This window comes from Camelus bactrianus, chromosome 3, assembly GCF_048773025.1.
Source record: "Camelus bactrianus isolate YW-2024 breed Bactrian camel chromosome 3, ASM4877302v1, whole genome shotgun sequence".
Lineage (NCBI taxonomy): Eukaryota > Metazoa > Chordata > Mammalia > Artiodactyla > Camelidae > Camelus > Camelus bactrianus.
Genome location: NC_133541.1, coordinates 79,426,258 through 79,446,055, shown reverse-complemented (window position 1 = coordinate 79,446,055; position 19,798 = coordinate 79,426,258). Strand labels below are relative to the sequence as shown.

The window sequence follows — 19,798 nt, the reverse complement described above, 5'->3', positions numbered from 1 at the left end:
ACCCCTTCAGAATAAGGTTCCTTTCTATTTTATTTTGCTTTATATTTCTCTACCTACATGATCTGGATTTTCCACATCCCAGGTTTTTCCCACCAGGTCGAGATCACCTGGCCCAATCTCTTATGTCCCAGGTGCAGCTATGACCAGTTTTTTTCAGGGGGGAGGTGTAGGGTAACTCTCATGAAGGATTCTAGATAAAAAGTTTTAGCAAAGGTTCATAAGAATGCAGGAGCTAGTAGAGGCTTTGGAAATCATAAGATCAGGATCATTCATTTTATATACGAGGAAAATGAAGCTCAAAGAGACTAAATAAATAACTTAGCCAAGACCAAACATAGTTAAAAGACTAGAACTCAATCTTGTCACTCGTGAACAAGTTACCCCCATCGTTACTGCAAAATGCCCATGTAATTTTACATTTACACTTAAGATGTGTACTTCTAGAGCTTCCAACACCAACAAAAGTACATGGAACATTTTTAAGTTACAGTGATTCTCATGAAAACTTCCATATTCATTCCCATTTCCCAAGAAACCTGAAGCAAAGGTCACCTACAGATGACCAGCCAAAGGACTGGTCTTGAAAGACAAATGACGAAGTCAGGAAAAGACTAAGTTCTTCTACCTCCTACTTTGCAGCCCCGGAGGAAGGTCCTGCTGCCCACGTCCTCTGATAACATCCATCACGAGCTGGCTTAGAGAATGTGATTTCTTGGGGCTGAAAAAGCTGTTAAAGAGGTCATTCCCAATACTTTGAATTACAGCTTAGACTGCATGTTCCTTTATCTCTCACAAGATGGAAAGCCTTTATCGAAGAAAGAGTCACTCTTAGCAAAGATTTTTGTCTTGGCTGCCAGACACTCAAACAGGGACTCCATAGTACTAGGTAGACAGACACTAGTTCTAGCTGGCCAAAGAAAATCCGAGGCACAACTGAAATTCTGCAGCAAAAGATCCACCCACAGAGAGGGAAATGATAACAAGTTTGGAAAAAAGAAATTGCTTTCAGAATGAACAATTTTTGCCAAGGAAAAAAGGTAGTATTTGAGTAAAAGAAGGGAGCGTGCCAAACACCTGTGTCCCAGAGCAACTTCTCTTGCTGTTTAGTGTAAATCAGGAAACCCAAGCACCTTAGAGGCCCTGGGGATGAAGCGTGGAGGACAGGTCTTAGAAGGGCAATGCTAATGTGTTCACAGATCTGCTGGGGCTTTGGAGCCTGGCACAGCCTTGCCCCCTGCTGGCTCACTGCTCTCCTATCCTACCATTCCTGGTGGTTATTTATTTTTCCAGGGACCACAAGAGGAGGTCAAGCCCGGCCATACTGAGAACAGAATGGTTCCAGGAATCTTGCTGAGAAGTCCAAAAATATCTACCATCTCACAGGCAACTTTATCTGCCCAGTCTTTTTTTAATCAGGTCATCCTACTACTAACAGTGACTGGTGATGTTCCTTGGGCAGTGAACATAAACTTAAACTAGTTCAGGATCAATGCACAGGTCATGTTGTACATCATTATCAGCATTCTTGCTTTTCATCAATTTGGCTTTATAGGCCCACCAGAATTTCTTTCAGATTTCAGGTCTTTGGGCTAATTTACAGAGCAGGCAAATACTCTGGAGCCTTACTTATGACTCTCCTATTACATGCAAGTTGCATAATCATGTTGTAAGTGAAAAGTGATGTTGTAATGAAATCCTTCGAGGACTTCCAGGAATAACTTTCTTGGATACAGTCCAAGATGAAATCACCTTACACTGAATTCAAGGCTTATAGGAACTATTTTAAGGCACTAGTGTGAGTGTGTGTGCATCTGGGGCACAGGACATGCTCCCTTTGAAGTTTTCTGTCTCGGCAAATGACACCACTGTCTCTTTAGACTACCCTGAAAACCTTAGCATCATCTCCTTTGATTGGCTTTTCCCATCACTCATATCCAACATTTCCCCAAGACCTATCACAAGTTTCCTTGAAATATTTCTTTCATTTATACCTTCTTGTGCATTCTCTTTGCACCTTAATCCTCGGTCTCATCAGTCTAGAGCTTAAATTACTGCAGAAATCGTCTAGCTATCCTTCCAGATTCCAGTCTCTCTCTCCTTCAATCTGTCCTAAACTCAGCTTCCAATCTGCATACACAAGAAAAACATTTTTGCCTATTTTCTAGAACAAAATCCAACAAGGTTTGTATTCCTTATTTTAACTACATTTCTTATTCATCACCCAACATACAATAGACATCATTTAAAAGAGCAAAGTGAAAAGTAGTTGTGTTGGGAAGGAATAGGACAATTTATATGAAAATGCTTAATGTATTCAGAAACATTTTATCCATGTAAAGAATTAAAGGAAAAAGTCTTTCAGAAACACTTGGGAAACATTTGTAACATGCCTCACACATCATTTTGTGGTTCATTGCTCATAAAAGAACAATGAATGCTCTGGAGTTCAGATCAAGATGGACTGTGTCCACTTTTGCCCGAAATCCCTAAAAGTGACGGGAAAGAATCTTAAAATTCTGAAAACACAGACAGACAAAAAATGATGAGGAATCCCTGAAAAAAAACAGATGAAAAAGAAATAATGACTAAAACCACAGCCTAGGATGCATTTCAAAGGGAACAGCTCTGAGAGTGGAAAGTATCGAAGGTACCTTGGGCTCAGAGGCTTCAGAGACAGAGAAGAGGAAAAGTTCCTGTAGCAAGTGATGGTGGTGGGTTAGGGCTCTGCTTTTGGAACAGCCAGATATGTGGTGTTCCCTCTCTGCCTTCTGCTTGGGCTAAGCAGTGGCTGCAGAGTTCTTTGTCCCTAGGGTGAAAGCATGGGATGTTGGGTCAGAAACGGGTGGTAGTCACTCTGGTTGCTACTGATACACAAGCAGGGTGAGGTGAGGAGTGCTAAGCACAAGGAGAAACTGATGCCACATACCTAGAAGACTCAATGCAAGCATCATCTTCTCAATGAAGTCTTTGATTTCCCCAGGGTAGTTAGGCTCCATTCTTTTGTATCTTCTATAGATCTCCCTCATATCAACTGTCATATTGCATTATATTAACAGGAGCCCTAACATAATTGTGTCATTTTATGATTAAATTTCAGATCTATGGGAACATATCAGCTGCTATATCGCTATAGAGAACAAATTGAAATGCTTAGACTAGTGTAAGAAAATCTTGTTTTAAATGTAGGAACATGGCCAATAACAGTAGGTTGCATACAGTAGGTATGACATAAGTATTGATTAAAGATAGTGCTAATAATGTTTTTCAGTAAAATTCTAAATATCCCACAAAGAACTTTTCTTAGCAATTGGAAGCACAGCCCAGAAAATTATTATAGTCTTGAAATACATAATATATAATAAATATATATAAAATAAATATAAATTATGCCATGCAAATACTAAGTGAAAAATGAAATGAATGAAATGGTGCAAATAGTACATCTACATGTAATGATTTTCTTATTTACCTTTTTAGCATAATTATCATATTTTTTATATTCCCCTAAACAGTTATGGAAACTTACTATTTTTAATAAATTATGAGTATAATTTTGAAAGAATGTACATTTTTATCAAGAGAAATACATTAAATTTTACTATACCAGAAAATAATCAACTAAGTACAATTCTTCGTATAAAGCCTCCATTTACAATGAATTCATGTGGAAATTATAAGTTTGGTGAGATGTTTATATTTTGGACAAGAATTAAAATTCCCTGAGGATAGTCAAATTATCCATGCAAAAAGCATGTAAATGTCTCCAGTAGTTGGTAGGTTGGCAGATGACAGTACATGCTGGTGCAGAGAACAGATTGTCACTGAAATATTTGCAAGGACATAAGTCAGAGAGCAGGGAAACCAGCTAAGTGTCAGCACCTTATTATTAGTACCTACTTCATTATTCAAGTAAGGAAGCTATAGCTCTCTCCAAGGTATGAAGGAGAACACAGTGAGGCCCCCAGGGCAGGTTCAGTCCTATGGAGGCAAGACTCCAGGATGTGGAGTTCTTTCACTCAAGGCAACAATATTGGGAAAATGGAGGGTGGAAGATAGTTGCAATTTTATGATTGGACTTTGAAACAGTTGTTAACATCATAGAAAAAATAGGCTACCTGGACCATGCTATATCTTTTCACACATTTATAAATCTGCTACCAATCATAGGCCAGGAGAAGGTAAACTTTATTCATTGATTCATTAACTTTTATAGTGTAATTCCTTTTATCAGGCCCTGTGCTACATTTGGGGACCATAGCAGTGAATCTGACAAACATGGTTTACAATCTGTTAAAGAAGACAGATAGAAAACTACTCATTGCACAATTACTTGTTTATAATTGTGGCATATATAACAAGGAAGAGAGTCAAATAGGAGCACGTCGTACTTAAAAATCAAGAGAAAACCAGTGTAGCTCATCTCAGCCAACAAAGAGAAAGGTCACACCAGAGTAGCTTTGCTAAGGTAATCAGGAGGCTGGATTATTTAGGGCACTAGAAGACATAATAAATATGTTGCTATTGATCTAAGAGCATAGTCATTGAAAGCTTTTAATCAGGGGATAATATGATCTTATTTGCAATTGTAAAAGACCACGTTGACTTCTAGGTGAAAACAGATTCAAGGGAGGAAAGAATGGACTCTAGGGGACCAGTTAGAAGGCTGTGGTAGCGTCCAGGTGAAAGTGGTGATGGTGGTGCAGTGTGCAGGTGCAGAATGATAGTAGTAGAGATAGATAAAATGTAAGAAAGAGTAGTTTAAAAATCCAAGTGATGTGGTGATAGATTAAATGTGGAGAGTGAATGAGAGAGAGGATGATTTTCTGCTCTCTTCTTGAGGACAATGCCATTCACTGAGATAGATTACATTGGAAGGAAAGGAGATTTGAGTTCAGTTTTGTATGTACTGTCTGTGTGATACCCATAAAGCACCCAAGTAGAGAGACTGAGGTGGGCATTTGGATGTTGGATACTTAGGCTTGGAAGTCAGAAAAGAGATCTGTGCTGAAAAGTGTACATTTGGAAATAGTCTCTTTCCAAATAGTTGAAGATTTGGGCACAGATGAGTTAGTTTGCGGATAATTTTAGTGAAGAAGGAGAAGGAGGAGGAGAAGAAGAAAGAGAAGAAAGAGGAGGAGAAGAAGAAGGGGAGGAGGAGGAGGAGAAGGAGGAGGGGAATGTGGTCTAGGACAAAGCCTTAAGGAATTCTAACATCTAAAGCTTGATGGGAAGAGGATAAGACAATGAGTCTGAGAAATACTAGCCAGAGAGATGAGAAACTACGAGACTACAGTGACACTGAATCAATGGGAAGTGAATATTTCAAGAAGCAATTATAATTAATGTTAATTGGTGATGAGCAGTTGAAGAACATAAAGACCTTATTCCATCATCTGTTATTCCTATCCAAGATGGTTCATACACATGGCCAGCAAGCTGGTGCTAGCTTTCAGCTGGAAACTTGGTGGGAACTGCTATCTGGAATCCTCAGTTCTTTTCCACAGGGACTGTTTGGGCTTCCTTACACCATGGCAACCAGCTGCATCAGTAAGCGTTCTAAGATACAGGAAGATTTTAAGGTGTGAGCCCAGAAAATGATACCATGTCACCCCTATAATAATTGTTCAAGCAGTCATGTTGTTCACCAAGATTCAAGGGATTGAGATACAGACCACACTTCATGAAGGAGGACTCTAAGAGAAATCATAGCATTCTTTAATCTACCACGGACCTCAATATTTCACATGTACAATCCTAATCATTGAAACATGTTTTGTAAGCAGAAAAGATTGGAAATAACCTAAACATTCATGATTGGGATTAAATAAATTAATGTAAATTATCTTAAGTAATTTAAGTAAAGTTAAATAAATTAATTTAAATTTATAAAGTTAAATACTATGTACCATTTAAAACCAATGGAAATACTTCTGATATAGCATTATAAAAATATTACCATGAGATATTATTGAGTTAAAAAAGTAAAATTTAGTATGTTTAGCTAACGTTTTTATGTATAAAACATAGTTATAGTATAAAAACAGATGTATAATATACCTGTGTCTTAAAATTAAAGGGGGGGTCAATAATCAGGAAAAAATGCCTTCAAAGGCTCTTTAAGAGAGTGATGATGAAAAAAATGTTGAGAAAACACTTTTCTGGAAGGATATAAAGAAATGAGTCCATGCAGTTGCCTCAGAGAGCAGAAATGAGTTACTGGGAGAAGGAAGTAAGGAGAATAAGAATGTTAAGTGTGTGCTCTTTCATATTTTTGATATTAGAATCATAGTAAGATAATATGTATCAAAAATTTAATTAAAAATAAAATTTAAAAAGGTTATCCATTTTATTTAATCATATAATATTACTGAATAGGGACTCTTTCAGCATATTACACTATATATAAATCCTATACTTTTAAAAGTCTAGTCTGGGCAAAGAATTAACAATTTCACTCAGTTATCCTCAAAATAGAAACTGGTAAAGTGACATTTTAGGCAAAACATCAAAAATCAATTATTACTATATATGTATGGGAAACAGTTTTGAAAGAGATTGTGTGGCTACCTGCTTCATTCTGAAGGGAAAGAGCAAGTTTCTCTCCCAGGGGTGTGAAGGACCACTGGAGTTCTCTCAGTGCTCAAGTGTTCCCTCCTTTACACCCCAGGAAAGGAGAAGCAGCTATAAGATTCAGAGAGATAGATGCAATGTGAACAATCAAATTCCTTAGCAACATCTAGATTCGCAAAAAGATTTTTTTTCACATATACCAATGCCACAACTTACACTACAGAAGAATGCAGCCATAGTAAATGCTTGGCAATCTTCCAGTTGGGCACATCCGTATGGAAAACTAGCCAAATAAACACGTCCTTGCTATAATCTCTGCTCCTTAACATTGAAAATCCACTGTAGGGTTGTAGCTCTTTGACTGCTGAAGGCACCAGGAGATGAGCCATATTGGACTTGACCCTAGTCTGTGAATGACAGCATGCAGCACTGGGAGCTGGACCATGTCCTAGTGAGGGACTTGGTCTCTCTCAGTGTTGCAAGCACCAGCAGACCACATGGTGCCATGGTGCCACTATGACAAATACAAGGCAGCTTGAAAGGATAAGGAAGAGACTTGGAAGCAGTAAACAGTTACGGCTTAGGGTAATACTGGCCTTGCAAAACAGTGGCCATTTCATCATCAGAGTTCCTATCTCCCTCCAGTGATCCCAACTGATACTGATGAAGCTGACTTAATTGCTGGATACAGAGCACTGAAAATAATTTTAAAAGTCCACTTAGATCATGCATCATTTACCAAATTTACTCCCAGGTTACATCAAGTGCAAATCTGATCACAATTGCTCGCTAGAAAAGAATGTGAATACATGTGGCTGCAACCTAAAGCATAAGTTCTGTTCAACAATGCATAAAGGCTAACGTTAAAAATCACCAGGGGATACGGAGCCACTCCCTGCCAACTTTGGATGCACTCCACTGCCTTGAAATGCAGCCCTATTGTGGGTTCCCCTGTGGACACTCCGATAGGAGTTGTTAGAAAGAGAATGGTGGTTAATTCTCTCTAAACTATTGTCTTAGTTCTTGTTGCCATAACAAAATACCATGTACTGGGTGGCTTAAACAATAGAAATGCATTTCCTCCCAAACTGGAGACTGGAAGTCTGAGATCAGGATACCAACATGGTCGAGTTCTGGTGAGAGCTCTCTTCCTGGCTTGCAAATGACCACCAACTTACTATATATTCACATGGCCTTTCTCAGTGCATGCACAAAAAGAGAGAGACAGAGAGCTTTTTCTTCTTACAAGGCCACCAGCCCTATTGGATTAGAACACCATCCTTATGACCTCATTTAACCTTAATTACCTGCTAAAAGTCCTATCTCCAAATACAGTCACACTAGGGGTTAAGGCTTCAACATCTGAATCTGGGGAGAAGAGGGGATCATAATTCAGTCCATAGCATCTATAAACATAGGTAAAAATATTTAAATATCAGCCAGAAAAATTAAGATTGAATATCAGAGAGGTTAAAAATCACATAAGAAGAGCTTGAGAAATGGAGCCATCTATTCAATAAACAAAACCAAACCAAACATGGCACCCTTATCTGATACTGCATGCCCCTCTAATGGTAAAGATGCATCTTTGCCCTATGGAAATGGCTTTTTTCGTTAAATTGAGGCAAAATTAATGTAACAAAATTCTCTAGTTAAACCATCTCAAAATGTATAATTCAGTGACTTCCAGTGCATTTACAAGGTTGTGCAACCATCCCCTCTACCTAGTTCTAGAACATTTTAATCACTTGGGAAAAGAATCCCCATGCCTATTAAGTAGTCACTCTCCATTGCCTTTAACCCAAGTCTGTTACTGGTTCTTTTAAATTTCAAGAAAGAAAGTTATGAAGGTGCACTTATTCCTTCCACTGAGAAAAAAAAAAGTGCTATTTTAAAAGCTACTGGTACCATTAACTCAGAAAGAGTTTAACATAGAGCACTGAGTCTTTGTCTTATTTCTTCATGGAAAGAACCATAGAAACATGAAGGCAGAGATCATGTAAAGGCTCTCTGCTTCCAGGGAATCTCTAAATGCAGAATACCAACTAGCTAAAAACAAAGCTATGGATATCATGTCCTCATACACTCTCCTCAACAAAGAAACATATTTTTGTTGAAATACATTTAAGAAATTCTAAATTAAACTGTTAACAGATTTCTTTGCCAACCAAAGAGGATGGCTACAGCATCGATTGCGGACTTTTTTTTTTTTTTTTTTTTTTTTTTTTTAATGATCAGTGTAGAATACCAGTTGCAACCTGGTGATTTTTCACAACAAATGGACCAAAATCACACACAGATGGTTTTTATTTTTCAAGGAAGTTGAACCAATAATGTAATACCTGTAAATTTTATCCAAAATGTACAGATTTCTAGCTTTGCTTTAAAAATACTAGGTTAAGCGGCAACTTTGGGTGCTTAAAGCCATTGGCAACAATTGGGTAGAGATGAGAGACGATTGCTGGTTTTGAGAGGATCATACATCTCTGAGTTTACCAGGGCCCTCATCTAGTCCATTTCCATCATGCTGCGCTGCTTGGCCCCTGATGGCACTTGAATTTGCTTCTCCTACTGTACAATGGTCTCTGCAGAGACATTCCAGAGACACATTCTTTTTTAACCATACTTCAGGCACAAAGCCATCTAACGGGCAGACAAACTTGAAGTGTCATCTCACTTTTTACCACAGTCTTGAATTTTCCATTCTCAAAATTAATGATGGTTGGGATCCCTATGGATCTAGCAACTTGAGTGAAAAGTACACAGTTTTTGAGTGGTAGACCAACGACTACCACTGATGATTTTGAAAGGTATACAAAAATTTCTGCTTGAGTGGCGAATAGTCATTGCATATTGGGTCTCATCATAAGTACATACAACCTCACTTAGAATCTAATAAGAAATATGTGGGAGCCATGAAGTGGGAATAATCTGAGCAACAGCACATAGTTTATAAAAACAAGTCTATCTGCAAACATTTGTCTCTCTCTCACATAGACACAGATACAGATAGAGATAGAGGTGTAGTTATAGGACCTCTATACTCATACTAGTTATGGAGAAGAGACCATTTACCAACATCAGAGGAAGGAAGCAAGTGAAATAAAGAGGTTTATGCAAAATTTCACATCTGCTCAAAGAAAAATAATTAGAATTTCCTTAAATTCTATTTGTTGACATCCTGCTTGAAACTGTACTGAAGTTATTTCAAATATACATATTTCTACCACTCCATTTAAATACAAAATCAAGGATTTTTCCAAAATTATTTTATTTGTATTTCACTTCTCTAAAACCCAGTAGTATAACTGCTCTTAAATTAATCATTGTAATCAAGTTTTAACTAAATATCCCAAGTCTTATGAGCAGTCGCATGCTGTCCTGTACTTCTTTTACAGCTGTCCTGTTCTTGTGTTAAATAGTATAATATATCTAATCCAGTGTGATATCATGTCTGAAAGCTCAGGCTATCAAGGCAGAGTGACCTGTGTTAATAAAATGCTCATGTGGAAAGGAAGAACAAATGGAGTTATGAGGATTCTTCTTACAAGAAAAGGGATTTGTTTGCAAGGGACATGCTTTGAGAAGTGCTAGGGAAGAAAGAGTCAGATCCTAAGAGCACACTCAAAAACACCAGAAGCAGGGGGAAAGGAGAAGAATTTGTTTCTTTCCTAGTAGAAAGAGTAAGTAAAAATAGGAAGAACCAGCCTAAAGCTGACCAAATGCAAGACATGTTATCTGGGAGTGAAATTCTTAATAGAGAAATATGTGTGCGCAGCCGAGTTGATATAGGGCAACGAAGGCAGAACACGTTAGAATGTCTGTGATTTATTTTAAACTTCTCTAGCATAGACTCTCTGATATTGTATACATGTCAGTTACTTTCAGTGTCAACTCTAGAGGCAGACTATTGACCTAATATTGCACAATGAAGGGGTGGTCAGCTAGCTTGCTCCTACAGCTCTCCATATCTCCATCAACACCGAAGACTTTTTAGCATGACATTGATAATTAACACATCAAAAATGGATTTTCTTTGGTGAAATTAAAGGCTTAATTAGCGTGATGTATTTTTGAAAATGGATTTTATTGCTGAAATTAAAAGGTCTCATTGTATGTGGGTTGGTTGAAATATTGCATAAACAAGTATCATGGGTTGAATTGTGTCCCCTAGAAAGATACACTGAATTCTTAACCACCTAGTACCTGAGTATGTGGCCTTATTTGGAAATAGGGTTGCTGCAGATGTAATTACCTAAGATAAAGTCATGCTGGACTAGGGTGAATCATTTCCAAAATGACTGGTGTCCTTATAAAAGGAGGAGAGAGAGATACACAGGAAGACTGCCATGTGGAGACAGAGGCAGAGATTGGAATTACATAGCTCCAAGCAAGGAATGCCAAGGGTGGAAGACCACCACTGGATGCCAGGAAGAGGCAAGGAAGGATTCTACCCAGGGTCTCACAGACAGCATGGCCTTGGTGACATTTTGATTTTTGGACTTCTAGTCTCCAGAACTATGGGAAAATAAATTTTTTGTTAATTTAAGACACCCAATTTGTGGTATTTTATTACTTTGAAACTAATACAACAAGATATAAGCCTTTGGCGAGGGTCATACCCTGCACCCTTATGGATGGCATTCATATCCATCAGGGTTCTCCAAAGAAACAAAACTAATAGGCTGTCTGTGTGTGTGTCTGTCTGTAAAGAAATTTATTATAAGGAATAGGCTCATTCAATTGTGGAGGCTGGCAAGTCCCCAGATCTGCTAGGTGAGTCAGCAAGTTAGAGGCCCTGGAGACCAGTGGTAATAGTTCCAGTCCAAAGGCCAGCAGGCTCAAGACACAGGAAAAGTCAATGTTTCCATTCTAGTCCACGGGGGGAAAAATGATTTCAGTTTTAAAGGTGATCAGGCTGGAAGAATTCTTTCTTACTCAGGGGAGGGTCAACCTATTTAGGCCTTCAAATGTTTGGATGATGACCTCATATTGGGAGGGGAATCTTCCTTACTAAGTCTACCTAAATAAATGTTAATTTAAATGTTAATCTTATCTAAAAACACACTCACTGAAACACCCAGAATAATGTTTGACCAAGCAGGTGGGCCCCTCTTGGCCCAGTCAGGTTGACACATAAAATAAACCAACACAGCATCCAGAAGTCCTGTGTTCCACATTAGTTTAGGAGGGTTGATAGTTGCCTGTGCCACCTCTAAGGGTAACAGTCTTTCTCTGGAATGTACTTACATCTACTTGAGTGAAACTTTTGTACGAGGTGAGGTTGGAGCACCTAAAGGACAAAATCTTGAAAATTATAGGTTTATAAACTGTGTTGGCCCTACATGCTAATGAATGTTTGTTTAATAAATGTTTGTATTTGTGCCAGAATTTGGAGTGAGACTTTAGAGTGCTTTCATCTATATTCTATGGTAAGTTTCAGGAGGAAGTAGTTAAACCTCACAATTCTCAAATTTCTTATGTGTTACATTAGTTATCAAAAAGCATGTCAGAGTCCTACTTGACCAAATTTCTGGGAGGGGCTTTAGATTTTCATAGGCTGAGAAACAGTCAGCATTCCAGCCATTTTTACTTGGATCATAAGGGTAAGGCATTCTCAGTTGATACATAGGTCATATCACTTAATTAAATGCAGCATGACATTGGGCTAGTAAACTTTCCAAGCCTTGGTTCTGTAAACTGGGGAAAATAAAAGTACTTATTTCAAATACTATTGTGAAAATTAGACAGAATAATGCAGGTGACATATTTATCATAATGCCTGGCACATTTTAAGCACTGATTAAAATCTGTCATTATTATTTTTAATCTTAAATAATGTTTGACAGGTCAGAAAAATAATCCAGGAGAGGCAAATGGGAATGATCATAAAAAGGACAGAGAGAATAAATGATGAATCAATTTTCTATCACTACTTGAACAAATTATCACAAGTTTAGAGGCTAAAATAGACACAAATTTATTATCCTACAGTTATGTAAGTCTGAAGTCTAGTAGGGTCTCACTAGACTAAAATCAAGGTTACCTACAGACTGTATTTCTCTCCAGAGGAAAATCCACTTCCTGCTCACTCAACTTATTGAAAGAATTCAGTTCATTTCAATTATAGAACCAAGGTCCCCAGTTTCTTGCTGGTTGTGTACTGAAAGCTGGTCACAGCTTCTAGAAGCCACCTGCAATTTCTTGGTTCACAGCCCACCTCCTCCATCTTCAAAGCCAGCAATGGCTGATCAAGTCCTTCTCACATCTCATCTCCTGACCCACCCTTCTGAATTCCTTATCCATTTTTAAAGATCTGTGTGATTAGATTGGACCCATCCAGACAATCCAGGATAACCTCCCCATCTCAAGGATTTTAACCTTAATCACATCTGCAAAGTCCTGTTTGTCATATAAGGTGGAAAATCCACAGATTCCATGGATTAGGATGTAAACATCGTGGAGGGGCCTCTATATATTGCCCACCACAAGGAAGAAGGGGAAGAGGGCAGGTGGAGCCCTGGGAACCCCATGAAACCTTGTATCTTCTCCTGATCTAGACATCTTCGCCCCACTCCCTCTCCATCCATGTACAACTTTCTTTCCACAAACCAAGATAGTCAGAGAAGCTCAGAGGGAGATAAAGACACATCATTTTCAAGATGGGGCCACAATGTTTGGGTAGGTGACTTTTATTCTGAATGATGGTACAATCTCATCTCTTCAGAAACTGGGGGCTTAGATATTGATGAGGAGAGTTGGATATACAAAGAAAATAATCCACTTGCATCAGAGCCCAGTCCCTGCAGGCTATCTGAGGTGTCACAAAGTCCCAAGAGAGCATATGTTCATCTGCAGATACAGGTTAAAATATAAGCCATATTTTTTAAAGCTCTCCTCCATATTATTGTTCTCCATACTAGTCAAGGTGCTAAAACAAGTCACCTGTATTAACACTACACGTGTGTGCCATGGTAAGACTGAGAACCAAATCTGGAAGAAACAGGAAAAGAATCATTTCACAAGTCTAAGATGAGAAAGTGTAAGATCCTTCACTGATTGAGATCTATGGGTTTTGATTCTGAAATGAATGTTCCTTTATCCAGTGCTTTGATCCTGAGAAGCAGGATTTTTCCATTAGAGTTCTTTCTTGATTTGCAGAGTTCAAAACAGGCCCAAGCAAGGTTGGTCCTGTCTAGGGATAAATTTGGGGGACTTAAAAGGCTTTTTCTAGATTGGCTTGGTTGGGAATGCTAATGTAGTGGGTCTAATATTTCTTTCACTACAAATCAGATGCAGGTAGCATAAACTTTTGGAAGAAGTCTTCTGAGGATTGCATGGAGCCAGGGGATCAGGAAGAGAGACACTTCTCCCTCCATTCTGAGTTTCTGGGAAGCATGCTACCTGGTACCTTGTGACCCATTTGAGGCCCATCTCAGTGTGGCCTTGCTTCTGGCCACTTGTTACAGAGCAGAGTACCTGAAAGACTCTACTGTGTTCTACACTCTCCGCTAATAAAATGATTTAAACTGGATTATTCAGATGGATTTAGAACATGAGATCTAAAACCATAATGTCCTTCTGCCATTGTTTGACTATCTGAAATCACATTATTCAAGAGTTGAACTTTGGACTCCAAACTCAGTTAAAATGCAAATACAAGTAAAGAGAAACAACCTTTACTAGCCATTCACCTCTTAAACAAGAGAATGTTTTATCAGAAACTTTCCAAAGAGGAGATCTTTGTAAGGAGAATTATGGAGAATGGGCAAAAGTGTGGTTAAGTTTTCCAGAAAAGTAAAATCAGAAGAACCAAAGACAAGGTACACCTACTTAAACATTTTGCCAAGAAATAATGTTTTCCTCATTTGGTGACTTTCTTTGCTAAAGAAAATTTCTTAGAATTTTCTCTTCCTAAACTTCTTCTTAACTTCTATTTTAAAATAATACTTTTCCTAAAAACAGTGGTCCTTATGGGATGAATAGAAAAAGAGACAGATAGAAAATGTTTCCCACTAGATATGAAACTGTCATTAAAACAAAACAAAACAAAAAATCGCTTTCATTGCATTTTTGCTGAGCAGATCACTTTTCAGAAATGTATGAGAAAAAAAATAAAATTTAGATAACATGGAGGCTAATTGTGGTCTCCATCACTCAGAATATACCAACAATTTACATAACAGCTCTTGGACACCAAGTTTTGCCAGCTAAAATTTCTTAGAAGTTTACTCCGTGTTTTTTTTCTCAGTATATCCCCTTACATTATATATACATAAAACATTATAATTCAGAAATAGCATTCGGAAACACTCAAGTAAACCCATCACTTCTGGGACATTCAGCCTAACTCTTATGGTACTTCTGACTGGTAGAGATGATTTCTAACTGGGAAGAAATTTGTCTTCCTCCCGTAGATGTGGAAACCGCACCTAGATTCATTGGCCATCAGTGATAATGGGGCTCAGAACTCAGGGTGAAGCCCGGGTACCAGTTTATTGACTCTCCTCCTATTGACCGTGAGTCCCAAAGCACTTCAGAAGGGCAGGCCATTGGTCTCCAATGACGTACAATTCTCACACACAGTTCCAGGAAGGGGATTGGTGTTCTTGGGCTATGAGTACAAAATCCCTTCACTTTCTAAAGCAAAAACTAAAGAAACCAACATGAGGAGAAACTATCCAACACCATTCTTTTATTTAAAATCTACCTCAGTAGAATCAGCATGCAAACGCTGGCAGTCTTTGCTCTAAACCAATCTACTTAGTTGGCTCTTATTCTCTAATAATAAAACAGTGGCATGTTTTGTATAATTTAATATGCCTTTACTGAAATCACTATCTTTTCTCAAAATCTGCTTTTACTCCTATGTTGCTGATTCTGGTTACTGATATAACCTATCTAACCCATTTAAACTAAGCCAAATACCCGCTTCTTAATTCCCTAAGGCTAATCTGTCACTATAATCTGTTGATTCTACTTCCCACATCTCTCAGTCTTTCCTCTCTTCTCTATTGCTTCTGCAGTGGGCTTGTCAGCTCTCCCTGGGCCCCTGAAACATGAACAAGCCCACTCCATGGCTGCCTGTCACTTCTTTTACATCCTTTATCCATTCTTTCTCCAGTGATTCTAAAACTCAACCTCATTCTACTCCCATTGATAAAAACCCTCATGATTCCCATCCTCTATAAACCATATATAGTGTCTCTCAAAGTATTTCTCCATGAACCACCAACACATTAGTAATTCTAAGGGTCTTTTAAAAAGTAAACAATTGTGGCTGCCACTTTGGCCCTACTGAGTCAGAATTTCTGGGGATGGGGCCCAGGAGCCTGAATTTCAATAAAGTCTTCAGGAGATTTTTACATGCACTAAAGCTGGAGCATTACAGGCCTGCTGAGGAAACTCCAGCTCCCATTGCAGGGTACAAAGGTCCCCAGGATGTGGTCTTACCTACTCTCCTCTCTCTTCTCTGGTTGCTTCTCTCTCACTTGCTCTCCTCCAGTCCTCAGACGTGCCACGGCCGTACTGAGCCATTCGCATTGTCTTGCACGTGCAGCTGCCTGTCTGCTCTGCCTTGTGAACTCTGGCCATCTTCTGAGGTGCATCTGCTATACTGCTTACTCCATGAGGCCTTCCTGGAATACACCATACCAAACAAATTAATTATTTCCTCCTTTCTCCCTTTGCCCCATGATGATACCTTCCAGACGGCATGGTAGCTTTTTACTCACCTGTCTGCCTCTCCTGCTGCTCAGAGAACTCCTTGCGGGTAAAACCTGTCTTTTTCAGGTTTTACCGCCACTTCTACCATAGAGCCTGGAGCATAGAGAACACTAACCAGTTTTTGCTGCATGAATGATCTCGAGTTTACAAAGCTCCGTGAAACAGATAACTGCACATCAGGATAGAGCAGCAGGAGTAGGTATCTTTAGAGGTGACATTCACGTCAAGGAATGGAGCCTTATCACAGACCACATTCAGGCCACCTTTTCCTGCCTAAAGCCAAAAAGTCCTGTAAAACTTTCCCCACTACCGCACTCAGGGTCAGTCAATGTGAAACTTCTTGGCAAAGCTGTGTTTATCACAGTTTCTTTTTCCACGCAGTAAACATTTTAGACAGAAATTGAAATAATGTAGTTAGCACAGAAAGCCTGAACCTCAACAAATAAACTTGGAGCCATTGAAGGCCGGGACATTGGAAGTTGTATTAATTAGGCTGCTTTTGTAAACACATGACAGAGCCTAACTTGAACTAGTTAAGTGAAAAAGAAAATCTTACAATTATACCAGAGTATTTTACAAAACTCAGGCTTAAGAATGAAGCTGGAGATGAGGGACAATTTAAAGTAGGGACATGAACACTGCTGGGACCATCTGCACTCCTGCTACACATGATGGAAAGCATGGTTGCTGTTACTCCTGAGTTTAGATCTCATAGTTATAGACTCTAAAGAGATCCTGACTGCATTCTCAGAAAAGCAGCTCAACAACCAAGTTGAGTCTAATGGTCAGGTTTCCCCTGGCTAATTCAGTGTGACCCAGGACACCAGCATAGCCACACTGGAATATGGGGCCCCAGCTAGTTATGTGAAAGGGAGAGCAAAGTGGAGTGGGAAATCCCTGAGGTGTTCACCTGCGAGAACAACTTCAGTGATACTGGAAGCAAAGAGGACATTTTAAATTGTGGGTAGTTCAGGTTGGAGTCATGGAGGGACAGCTGAACAAGAAGACCCAGGCCAAGCCAGAGGCCAGGCCAAAATCTCTCCTGGTGAAGGCCTTCACCAACACTACAGTGAGGAACTGATTGATAGGCCCAAGGTTACTTGCATATTATTTATCATTTGTTGCTATGCTTGCTGAAGTTAAATATTAATATGCTAAATAAGAAGTTTGTTTCATAGAGTAGTTTTAGTTTTTAAGTAATCCTTGTGTCATCGTTTTAAAGCCCGAAGTAAAGAAACCTTTCAAGAGTGAGCAAACAGATGTAGGAAACAGTAACAGGTGTAGAATCTGATAGGCCTAGCTTCCCACTTGAGCACCTCTGTCATGCATGGCCTCTGTGACCAAGGAGAAGGTTCTGACTGTCTCTGAGCCTTAGATACTCCATATGGCCCCCTGTTCACATAGTTTATGTTATTTAGCCCGGGCGGTAACTGCTGATTCAGTAACTGTTCTTTGATCCTCTACTCTGTGCAGATGTTGTGCTAGTAACCATGGATACAGCATTGAAGAAAATAAAGATCTTTGCCCTCAAGAAGCTTGCATTCTAGAGGAGAAAACAGTTAATAACAAACTACATAAACAAAAGAAAAGTATGTTCTTAAAAAAAATCAATAATAAGGATAAATTCAAAGCACCGAATGGCATTATTAAAAAATATGTCTGTATGTTTACTGTCTTTTAGACAGTAAAGTACCTTGCCCTTTTAGACTGAAAGTATCTTGAAGGCAGGTACAATGTCTGTCTGTTCCCACTATACATTCAGTGCCTAGTCCAGTGTGGCAGATGCTAGATGAGTATTTGTTGGAGGTGTGAAGGACAAAGAGAAAAAACAAGAAAGTGATTAATTCTAATGATCTAGACATGACTTGTATCACTTTGCCCAGGATGCTATTTCTGGTGTCTCTCCTTGTGTGTCCAAATTTCCTCTCCTTATAAAGATGTCAGTTATATTGGATAAGAGCCCACCTGAAGATCTCATTTTAACTTAATCAACTCTTTAGAAACCTTATTTCCAATTACAGTCACATTCTAAAGTCCTGGGATTTTGAACTTCAACGTATGAAATGGGGGAGGGGAGCATCACAGTCACAACTGAGCCCAAAACAGCAGAAATGCAAACCCTTTAAGCCCTCAGGTACATTATTCTATTGGTCTTCATGGCAACTTTTAACATGGCAGGGAGACTTGTATTACCGTTATGTATAGTACACAGATAAGAAAACTGTGGGCAGCATCGTGATTTCCAATCCAGCACTCAATCCCCAAGATCACAAGGTGTCTACAAGCTATCACTTCCACTAACCTCAGTGAGATACATTTATGAGCTGCTCAGGTCCAATTTGGGCAAGGCAGGGTAGGACTGTGGTGGGACAACTGCCCTGAACAATGCAGAATAGTAATCTATACTCTGGACAATTTAATCGGTAGGAAGAAATGAAAAAAGGAGGTTAAGTGCCTTGAAATACAGCTGAATGCCTTGTCATCTGGGATTTGCTTGGCTATTTTCCACTGAGGCTGTTCAAGCCCAACCAAAGGCATCCCTGACAGGTTTTAGCCAGAACACTCTAATTTTAAAAGTGCTGACATGGCTATGGGCATTGCTCTTGAGAGGTAGGCAGACCCGATACACATTCACCCTTCTATCAAGTCCTGCTCAGCTTTTTCAAAGAACAAATTGGATTTGGCCCTTTCACGGCAACCTAGTTGATGGGCCCAGAAAACACAATTCTGATTACTTCATAGCAGTATTCCCAAGGGTATCTTGTTAGAGCAATCACAAAACCATTTGAAACTGAAGGGAAAGTCCTGTCAAATGAACTACTAAAATGGCTGCACATTACAAGACTCACATGGAACAGTTTGTTGTCGCACTGAAGGAAAACAGTGACCCTGGGATGGGGTCCCAAGGACTACAGGCTTGAGGAGGGGGTCAGCTAAGGCAACAGGCCTTTGGTTTCAGAAATGCTGTCATGCTTTTCGATTGAAAGTCAATCTATTGCCTCTAAATTATAAAACAGTGATGACTGCCAGCACCTACCTTTAGTTAGGTGTCTTTCATTTTAGTCTATGTCCCACCACTTAGGTAATGGGTTTCAGTGAAAAGTTTATGGCCAATTGAACATAGCTCACCATCAACAGGAATATCTTTTCCACTCTCTCTCTCTCTCCTACTCCTCATCTTTGAACCACATCCTGAAATAATTATAATGCACTGAAAAGGAGATGGACTAAGCTCCAGTTCAATTTGCCTTTAGTCTTTCTCAAGACTCCACTGAAATAAAAAGTTAGGAGCACACAATGAATAAACATATAGCAGCAAAGAGAACAAGAGTTGGCTGGGAATTACGAGTTAACTGATGGATTTCAGCAAATATGCAAAAGCCAGAAAATGGAATGATGTATACGGCCTATGACATAGTAATCATACTCCTGGGATACATGTCAGAGAAATTCTCCCTTAGGTCTGCAGGAAATGTGTACATGGATGGTCTCTGCACATGAA

The 19,798-nt window shown here is 39.1% G+C and overlaps 1 long non-coding RNA gene across 1 annotated transcript in view; it reads right to left on the bottom strand.

Annotated features, from left to right (window-relative positions):
* LOC141575272 (uncharacterized) overlaps nucleotides 1-19,798 on the bottom strand; it is a 244,394-nt gene that overhangs the window by 36,370 nt on the left and 188,226 nt on the right. Inside the window, exon 3 of the long non-coding RNA XR_012502739.1 lies at nucleotides 16,024-16,208. This is a non-coding gene — a long non-coding RNA (uncharacterized LOC141575272). The remainder of the gene's footprint in view (nucleotides 1-16,023; nucleotides 16,209-19,798) is intronic.